Genomic DNA, 10005 nt, shown 5'->3' with positions numbered 1-10005 from the left:
TCAGAGTGGACCATTTTAGATATATTCTATTATGGTCTATCTGAGTTATCTAAGATGTCACTGGACCATTCTTTAGGTGGATCCATTCACCTAAAGAAAACGCCTGCAGAAACTCAAGAACTTATTAAAATGGTTGCAAACAACCAATTCATGTACACTTCTGAGAGGAATCCTGTAAGTAATGGAACGCCTCAGAAGAAGGGAGTTCTTGAAATTGATGCTCTAAATGCCATATTGGCTCAGAATAAAATGTTGACTCATCAAGTCAACATGATTTCTCAAAGTCTGAATGGATGGCAAAATGCATCCGACAGTACTAAAGAAGCATCTTCTGAAGAAGAAGCTTATGATCCTGAGAACCCTGCAATGGCAGAGGTGAATTACATGGGTGAAGCCTTTGGCAACACCTATAACCCCTCATGGAAAAATCATCCAAATTTCTCATGGAAGGATCAACAAAAGCCTCAACAAGGCTTTAATAATGGTGGAAGAAACAGGTTTAGCAATAGCAAGCCTTTTGCATCATCTTCTCAGCAACAAACAGAGAATTTTGAGTAGAGCCCCTCTAGCTTAGCAAACATAGTCTCTGATCTATCTAAGGCCACCTTGAGTTTCATGAATGAAACAAGGTCCTCCATTAGAAATTTGGAGGCACAAGTGGGCCAGCTGAGTAAGAAAGTCATTGAAATTCCTCCTAGTATTCTCCCAAGCAATACAGAAGAGAATCCAAAAGGAGAGTGCAAGGCCATTGATATAATCAATATGGCCGAATGCACAAAGGAGGAGAAGGACGAGAATCCCAGTGAGGAAGACCTCCTGGGACGTCCTCTGAACAAAAAGGAGTTCCAAACTGAGGAATCTAAGGAATCTGAGGCTCACCAAGAGACCATAGAGATTCCATTGAACCTCCTTTTACCATTCATGAGCTCTGAGAACTATTTTTCCTCTGAAGAGGATGAAGATGTAACTGAAGAGCAAGTTGCTCAATATCTAGGAGCCATCATGAAGCTAAATGCCAAGTTGTTTGGTAATGAGACTTGGTAAGGTGAACCTCCCTTACTCATTAGTGAACTAGATACATGGGTTCAGCAAACTTTACCTCAAAAGAAACAAGATCCTGGTAAATTCTTAATAACCTATACCATAGGCACCATGACATTTGAGAAAGCTCTGTGTGACCTGGGGTCAGGTATAAATCTTATGCCACTCTCTGTAATGGAGAAACTAGGGATCTTTGAGGTACAGGCTGCCACATTCTCATTATAGATGATAGACAAGTCAATAAGACAAGCTTATGGATTGGTAGAGAACGTGTTAGTGAAGGTTAAAGGCCTTTACATCCCTGCTGATTTCATAATCTTAGACACTAGGAAGGAGGAGGATGAATGCATCATCCTTGGAAGACCCTTCCTTGCCACAGCAGGAGCTGTAATTGATGTTGACAGAGGAGAACTAGTCCTTCAATTGAATGGGGATTACATTGTGTTTAGAGCTCAAGGATCTTCCTCTGCAACCATGGAGAGTGATGAGCGGATAATTTATACGCTTTTTAGCATTGTTTTTAGGTAGTTTTTAGTAAGTTCAAGCTACTTTTAGGGATGTTTTCATTAGTTTTTATGTTAAATTCACATTTCTGGACTTTACTATGAGTTTGTGTTTTTTTCTATGATTTCAGGTAATTTCTGGCTGAAATTGAGGGACTTGAACAAAACTCTGAAAAAGGCTGACAAAAGGACTGCTGATGCTATTGGAATCTGACCTCCCTGCACTCAAAATGGATTTTCTGGAGCTACAAAACTCCAAATGGCACGATCTTAACGGCGTTAGAAAGTAGAGATCCAGCGCTTTCAAGCAATATATAATAGTACATACTTTATTCGGGAATTGACGACGTAAAGTGGCGCTCAACGCCAAGTACATGCTGCTGTCTGGAGTTAAACGCCAGAAACTCGTCACGACCCGGAGTTGAACGCCCAAAACACGTTACAACTTGGCGTTCAACTCCAATAGAAGCCTCATCTCGTGGATAAATCAAGCTCAGCCCAAACATACACCAAGTGGGCCCCGGAAGTGAATTTATGCATCAATTACTTACCTCTGTAAACCCTAGTAGCTAGTTTAGTGTAAATAAGACTTTTTACTAGTGTATTAGTCATCTTTTGACCATTCGGTCTTTTGATCACCTTCATGGGGGCTGGCCATTTGGCTATGCCTGATCCTTTCACTTATGTATTTTCAACGGTGGAGTTTCTACACACCATAGATTAAGGGTGTGGAGCTCTGCTGTACCTCAAGTTTCAATACAATTACTATTATTTTCTATTCAATTCTCTTTTACTCTTATTCCAAGATATACGTTTCACTTCAACTTGATGAATGTGATGATCCGTGACACTCATCATCATTCTCACCTATGAACGCGCGTGACTGACAACCACTTCCGTTCTACCTTAGGCCGGGCGCATATCTCTTAGATTCCCCAACAGAATCTTCGTGGTATAAGCTAGATAAATGGCAGCATTCATGGGGATCCGGAAAGTCTAACCTTGTCTGTGGTATTCCGAGTAGGATTCTGGGAATCCGGAAAGTCTAACCTTGTCTGTGGTATTCCGAGTAGGATTCTGGGATTGAATGACTGTGACGAGCTTCAAACTCCTGAAGGCTGGGCGTTAGTGACAGACGCAAAAGAATCAAGGGATTCTATTCCAACCTGATTGAGAACTGACAGATGATTAGCCGTGCTGTGACAGAGCATAGGACCATTTTCACTGGGAGGATGGGATGTAGCCATTGACAACGGTGATGCCCTACATACAGCTTGCCATGGAAAGGAGTAAGAAGGATTGGATGGATGTAATAAGAAAGTAGAGATTCAAGAGGAGCACAGCATCTCCATACGCCTATCTGAAATTCCCACTTTTGATTTACATAAGTATTTCTATCCTATTTTATTTTCTGTTTATTATTTATTTTCGAACTTATTATAAACCATTTAATCTGCCTAACTGAGATTTACAAGGTAACCATAGCTTGCTTCATACCAACAATCTCTGTGGGATCGACCCTTACTCACGTAAGGTATTACTTGGATGACCCAGTACACTTGCTGGTTAAGTTGAACGGAGTTGTGATCACACGTGCCATTACCAGGGATTATTAAGATCCCAATTCATCATACCATAATCTCTTTGGGGTATTTTTGATAGAGCCAATATTTAAATTTCATACAAGTACAAAGAGACCAACTTTGAGGATCACAATTTCGTCCACCAAGTTTTTGGCGCCGTTGCCGGGGATTGTTCAAGTATGGACAACTGACGGTTCATCTTGTTGCTCAGATTAGGTAATTTTGTTTTCAAAAACTTTTTCAAAATTTTTCTTTTTCGTTTTTCCAAAAATATTTAAAAAAATTTTTAATAAAAATCCAAAAAAATTCATAAAATCATAAAAATAAAAAAAATATTTTGTGTTTCTTGTTTGAGTCTTGAGTCAACTCTTAAGTTTGGTGTCAATTGCATGCTTTAAAATTTTTCTTGCAGTTTTTCAAAAATTTATGCATTCATAGTGTTCTTCATGATCTTCAAGTTGTTCTTGACAAGTCTTCTTGTTTGATCTTGATGTTTTCTTATTTTGTGTTATTTGTTGTTTTTCATATGCATTTTTTGTTTGTTAGAGTCCATGCATTAAAGATTTCTAAGTTTAGTGTCTTGCATGTTTTCTTTGCATCAAAAATTTTTTAAAATTATGTTCTTGATGTTCATCATGATCTTCAAGGTGTTCTTGGTGTTCATCTTGACATTCATAGTGTTCTTGCATGCATCATGTGTTTTGATCCAAAATTTTTATGTTTTGGGTCATAATTGTGTTTCTCTCTCTCATAATTAAAATATTCAAAAAAAATATCTTCTCCTTTTTTCTCTCAAAATTTCGAAAATTTGAAGTTGACTTAGTCAAAAATTTTCAAAATTAGTTGTTTCTTACAAGTCAAGTCAATTTTTCAATTTTAAAAATCTTATATTTTCAAAATCTTTTTCAAAAAATCATATCTTTTTCATTTTTTCTTATTTTTGAAAATTTTAAAAAAATTATTTTTCAAAATCTTTTTCTTATCTTTTATATCATATTTTTCGAAAATATGCTAACAATTAATGTGATTGGTTCAAAAATTTGAAGTTTGTTACTTTCTTGTTAAGAAAGGTTCAATCTTTAAGTTCTAGAATCTTATCTTGTAGTTTCTTGTTAGTGAAGTAAGTAATTTTAAATTTAAAAATTAAATCTTTTTCAAAACACACCTTTTCTATCTTATTTTCTTATCTTATCTTTTTATCATATCTTTCTTTTCAAAATTTTATCTTTTTCAAAAATTTGATTTCAAAATATCTTATCTAACTTCTTATCTTCTTATCTTTTCAAAATTGATTTTAATATCTTTTTCAACTAACTAATTAACTTTTTTGTTTCTTATCTTTTTCAAAACCACCTAACTACTTTTTCCTCTCTAATTTTCAAAAATATCTCATCTCTTTTTCAAAAATTCTTTTTTTTTTGTTTTAAATTTTAATCTTATCTTATCTCTAATTTTCAAAAATTACTAACCCCTTTTTAAAATTATTTTCGAATTTTCTATCTCTTCTCTCTTATTCTATTTAATTATTTATTTACTAACACTTCTCTTCACCTCTCTTCATCTAAATATCCGAACCCACTCTTCTTTACTCTTCTCCCCTTTCTTTTTCTACTAACATAAAGGAATCTCTATACTGTGACATAGAGGATTCCTCTTTCTTTTCTTGTTTTCTTCTCTTTCATATGAGCAGGAATAAGGACAAAAGCACTCTTGTTGAAGCTGATCCTGAACCTGAAAGGACTTTGAAGAGGAAACTAAGAGAAGCTAAATTACAACAATCCAGAAGTAACCTTTCAGAAATTTTCAAACAAGAGAAGGAGATGGCAGCCGAACCCAATAATGATAATGCAAGAAGGATGCTTGGTGACTTTACCAAACCAACGTCCAAATTTGATGGAAGAAGCATCTCCATTCCTTCCATTGGAGCCAATAATTTTGAGCTGAAACCTCAACTAGTTGCTTTAATGTAACAGAACTGCAAGTTTTATGGACTTCCATCTGAAGATCCTTACCAGTTTTTAACTGAATTCTTGCAGATTTGTGAGACTGTTAAGACGAATAGAGTTGATCCTGAAGTCTACAGACTCATGCTTTTCCCTTTTGCTGTAAGAGACAGAGCTAGAATATGGTTGGATTCACAACCTAAGGATAGCCTGGACTCTTGGGATAAGCTGGTCACGGCTTTCTTGGATAAATTCTTTCCTCCTCAAAAGCTGAGCAAGCTTAGAGTGGATGTTCAGAACTTTAAACAAAAAGATGGTGAATCCCTCTATGAAGCTTGGGAAAGATACAAGCAGTTGACCAAAAGGTGTCCATCTGACATGTTTTCAGAATGGACCATATTAGATATATTCTATTATGGTCTATCAGAGTTTTCAAAAATGTCATTGGACCATTCGGCAGGTGGATCCATTCACCTAAAGAAAACACCTGCAGAAGCTCAAGAACTCATTGACATGGTTGCAAATAACCAATTCATGTACACTTCTGAGAGAAATTCCGTGAATAATGGGACACCTCAGAGGAAGGGAGTTCTTGAAATTGATGCTATAAATGCCACATTGGCTCAGAACAAAGTGTTAACTCAGCAAGTCAACATGATCTCTCAAAATCTGAATGGATGGCAAAATGCATCCAACAATACTAAAGAGGCAGCTTCTGAAGAAGCTTATGATCCTGAGAACCCTGCAATGGCAGAGGTTAATTACATGGGTGAACCTTATGGTAACACCTATAATTCATCATGAAGAAATCATCCAAATTTCTCATGGAAGGATCAATAAAAGCCTCAACAAGGCTTTAACAATGGTGGACGCAATAGGCTGAGCAATAGCAAGCCTTTTCCATCATCTTCTCAGCAACAGACAGAAAATTCTGAACAAAGCACTTCTAATTTAGCCAATCTAGTCTCTGATCTGTCAAAAGCCACTTTCAGTTTCATGAGTGAAACAAGATCCTCCATCAGAAATCTGGAGGCACAAGTGGGCCAGCTGAGTAAGAAAGTCATTGAAACTCCTCCCAGTATTCTCCCAAGCAATACAGAAGAGAATCCAAAAGGAGAGTGCAAGGCCATTGATGTAATCAATATGGCCGAATGCACAAGGGAGGAGAAGGACGAAAATCCTAGTGAGGAAGACCTCCTGGGACGTCTCTCAAGCAAGAAGGAGTTTCCTATTAAGGATCCAAAGGAATCTGAGGCTCATATAGAGACCATAGAGATTTCATTAAATCTTCTTCTGCCATTAATGAGCTCTGAAGACTATTCTTCTGAGGAGGAGGATGAAGATGTGACTGGAGAGCAAGTTGCTCAATATTTAGGAGCTATCATGAAGCTGAATGCCAAGTTGTTTGGTAATGAGACTTGGGAAAGTGAACCTCCCTTGCTCATTAATGAACTAGATACCTGGATTCAGCAAATTTTACCTCAAAAGAGACAAGATCCTGGCAAGTTCTTAATACCTTGTACCATAGACACCATGACCTTTGAAAAAGCTCTATGTGATCTGGGGTCAGGGATAAATCTAATGCCACTCTCTGTAATGGAGAAGCTGGGGATCATTGAGGTACAACCTGCCTTGTTCTCATTACAATTGGCAGACAAGTCATTAATACAAGCTTATGGAATAGTAGAGGACGTGTTAGTAAATGTTGAAGGCCTTTACATCCCTGCTGATTTCATAATATTAGACACTAGGAAGGAAGAGGATGAATACATCATCCTTGGAAGACCTTTCCTAGCTACAACAGGAGCTGTGATAGACGTTAATAGAGGTGAATTAGTCCTTCAATTGAATGGGGACTAACTTGTGTTTAAGGCACATGGCCATCCCTTTGTGACAAAAGAGAGTAAATATGAAGAGCTTCTCTCAGTTCAGAGTAAAGAAGAGCCCCCACAGTCAAACTCTAAGTTTGGTGTTGGGAGGCCACAACCAAACTCTAAGTTTGGTGTTAAGACACCATATCCAAACTCTAAGTTTGGTGTTAGGACTATACAACATTGACCTGATCACCTTGTGGCTCCATGAGAGCCCACTGTCAAGCTATTGACATTAAAGAAGCGCTTGTTGGGAGGCAACCCAATTTTATTTATCTAATTTTTATTTTATTTTATTTTATTGTTATTTTGTGTTTTATTAGGTACATGATCATATGGAGTCACGAAAAAAATATAAAAATTAAAAACAGAATCAAAAACAGCAGAAGAAAAATCACACCTTGGAGGAAGGACAGACTGGCGTTCAACGCCAGTAAGGAGCATCTACCTGGCGTTCAACGCCAGAACAGAGCATGAATCTGGCGCTGAACGCCAGAAACAAGCAACATTCTGGCGTTTGAACGCCAGGAATGTGCCTTGAGAAAAGCTAGCGCTGAATGCCAGTAACAAGCATGGAACTAGCGTTCAACGCCAGAAACATGGGCGTTGAACGCCCAGAACATGCTGCACATGGGCGTTGAACGCCCAGAACGTGCATCACCTCGGCGTTTAAACGCCAGAATGGTATGCAAGGGGATTTTACATGCCTATTTGGTGCAGGGATGTAATTCCTTGACACCTCCGGATCTGTGGACCCCATAGGATCACCTAAGGATCTGTGGACCCCATAGGATCACCTCAAGATCTGTGGACCCCACGGGATCCCCACTTAACATATTCCCACCTTACCTCCTAATCCTCTAACACTCTTCCCCATGTCACACTTCCCAACAACTTCAATCTCTGAATCTCTCCTCCCAATAAACACTCTTTCCCAAAACCCTTCACCAATCACCTCAATCTCTCTTCCCCATCACCTCTTCACCACTCACATCCATCCACTCTTCCCCATAAACCCCACCTACCTTCAAAATTCAAAAAAAAAAAAAACACTTTCCCACCCTAACCCACCCTAAAATGGCCGAACCTACCCTCTCCCCTTTTCCTATATAAACCCCTCCATTCCACTTCATTTTCACACAACACAACCCTCTCTTCTCCCCCTTGGCCGAATACACATTCACCCTTCTCCTCCATATTTTCTTCTTCTTCTTCTCTTCTTTCTTCTCTTGCTTGAGGGCGAGCAATATTTTAAGTTTGGTGTGGTCAAAGCATAAGCTTTTTGTTTTTTTTTCCAGTACCATCAATGCCACCTAAGGACGGAGAATCCTCTAGAAAAGGAAAAGGGAAGACAAAAGCTTCCACCTCCGAGTCATGGGAGATGGAAAGATTCATCTTCAAAAGCCATCAAGACCACTTCTATGATGTTGTGGCAAAGAAGAAGGTGATCCCTGAGGTCCCTTTCAAGCTCAAGAAAAATGAGTATCCGGAGATCCGACATGAGATCTGAAGAAGAGGTTGGGAAGTCCTAACCAACCCCATGCAACAGGTCAGAATCTTAATGGTTCAAGAATTCTATGCCAATGCATGGATCACTAAGAACCATGATCAAAGTATGAACCCGAGCCCAAAGAATTATCTCACAATGGTTCGGGGAAAATACTTAGATTTTAGTCTGGAAAATGTGAGGTTGGCATTCCACTTGCCCATGATGCAAGGAGATGTATGCCCCTACACCAGAAGGGTCAACTTTAATCAAAGGTTGGACCAAGTCCTAATGGACATATGTGTGGAAAGAGCTTATTGGAAAAGAGACTCCAAAGGCAAGCCAGTTCAACTAAGAAGACTGGACCTCAAGCCTGTGGCTAGAGGATGATTGGAGTTCATTCAACGCTCCATCATTTCCACTAGCAACCGATCTGAAGTTACTGTGGATCGGGCCATCATGATTCATAGCATCATGATTGGAGAGGAAGTAGAAGTTCATGAAGTCATCTTCTCCAATGAAATCTACAAAATAGCCGAAAAGCCCTTCACCATGGCAAGGCTAGATTTTCCTCACCTTATTTGCCATCTATGTTACTCAGCTGGAGTTATCATAGAAGGAGATATCTCCATTGAAGAGGATAAGCCCATCACCAAGAAGTGGATGGAGCAAGCAAGAGAGACCCCCAACGGATCTCAAGAGATGCATGAGGAAGCTCATCATCAAGAAATCCCTAAAATGCCTCAAGGGATGCACTTTCCTCCCAACAACTATTGGGAACAACTCAACACTTCCTTAGAAGATTTGAGCTACAATGTGGAACAATTAAGGGTGGAACATCATGAGCACTCCATCATTCTCCATGAAATAAGAGAAGATCAAAGAGCAATTAGGGAGGAGCAACAAAGGCAAGGAAGGGACATAGAAGAGCTTAAGGACATTGTTGGTCCTTCAAGAAGAAGACGCCACTAAGGTGGATTCATTCCTTGTTCTTATTTCTTTCTGTTTTTTGGTTTCTATGTTATGTTTATCTATATTTTGTGTCTCTACTCCATGATCATTAGTATGTAGTAACCATGTCTTAAAGCTATGAATAGAATCCATTAATCCTTCACCACTCTTAAATGAAATATGTTTTAATTCAAAAGAACAAGAAGTACATGAATTTCGAATTTATCCTTGAATTTAGTTTAATTATATTGATGTGGTGACAATACTTTTATTTTCTGAATGAATGCTTGAACAGTGCAAAATTTTGATTTTGTTGTTTATGAATGTTAAAACTGTTGGCTCTTGAAAGAATGATGAACAAAGAGAAATGTTATTGATGATCTGAAAAATCATAAAATTGATTCTTGAAGCAAGAAAAAGCAGTGAAGAACATAAGCTTGCGAAAAAAAAAGAAAAAAATGGCGAAAAAATAGAAAGAAAAAGAAAAAGCAAGCAGAAAAAGCCAATAGCCCTTAAAACCAAAAGGCAAGGGTAAAAAGGATCCAAGGCTTTGAGCATCAATGGATAGGAGGGCCCAAGGAAATAAAATCCAGGCCTAAGCGGCTAAATTAAGCTGTCCCTAACCAT

The 10005-nt window shown here is 38.3% G+C and overlaps 1 non-coding gene across 1 annotated transcript; it reads right to left on the bottom strand.

Moving 5' to 3' along the window:
- Positions 1 to 5346: 5346 nt before the first annotated feature.
- Positions 5347 to 5450, bottom strand: LOC130937174 (small nucleolar RNA R71). The gene has a single exon (XR_009068404.1). It is a non-coding gene; the product is annotated as a small nucleolar RNA R71 (small nucleolar RNA).
- Positions 5451 to 10005: the final 4555 nt, after the last annotated feature.

The sequence above is a fragment of the Arachis stenosperma genome, chromosome 6 (genome assembly GCF_014773155.1).
Source record: "Arachis stenosperma cultivar V10309 chromosome 6, arast.V10309.gnm1.PFL2, whole genome shotgun sequence".
Lineage (NCBI taxonomy): Eukaryota > Viridiplantae > Streptophyta > Magnoliopsida > Fabales > Fabaceae > Arachis > Arachis stenosperma.
This window is presented reverse-complemented; position numbering and strand designations above follow the sequence as displayed.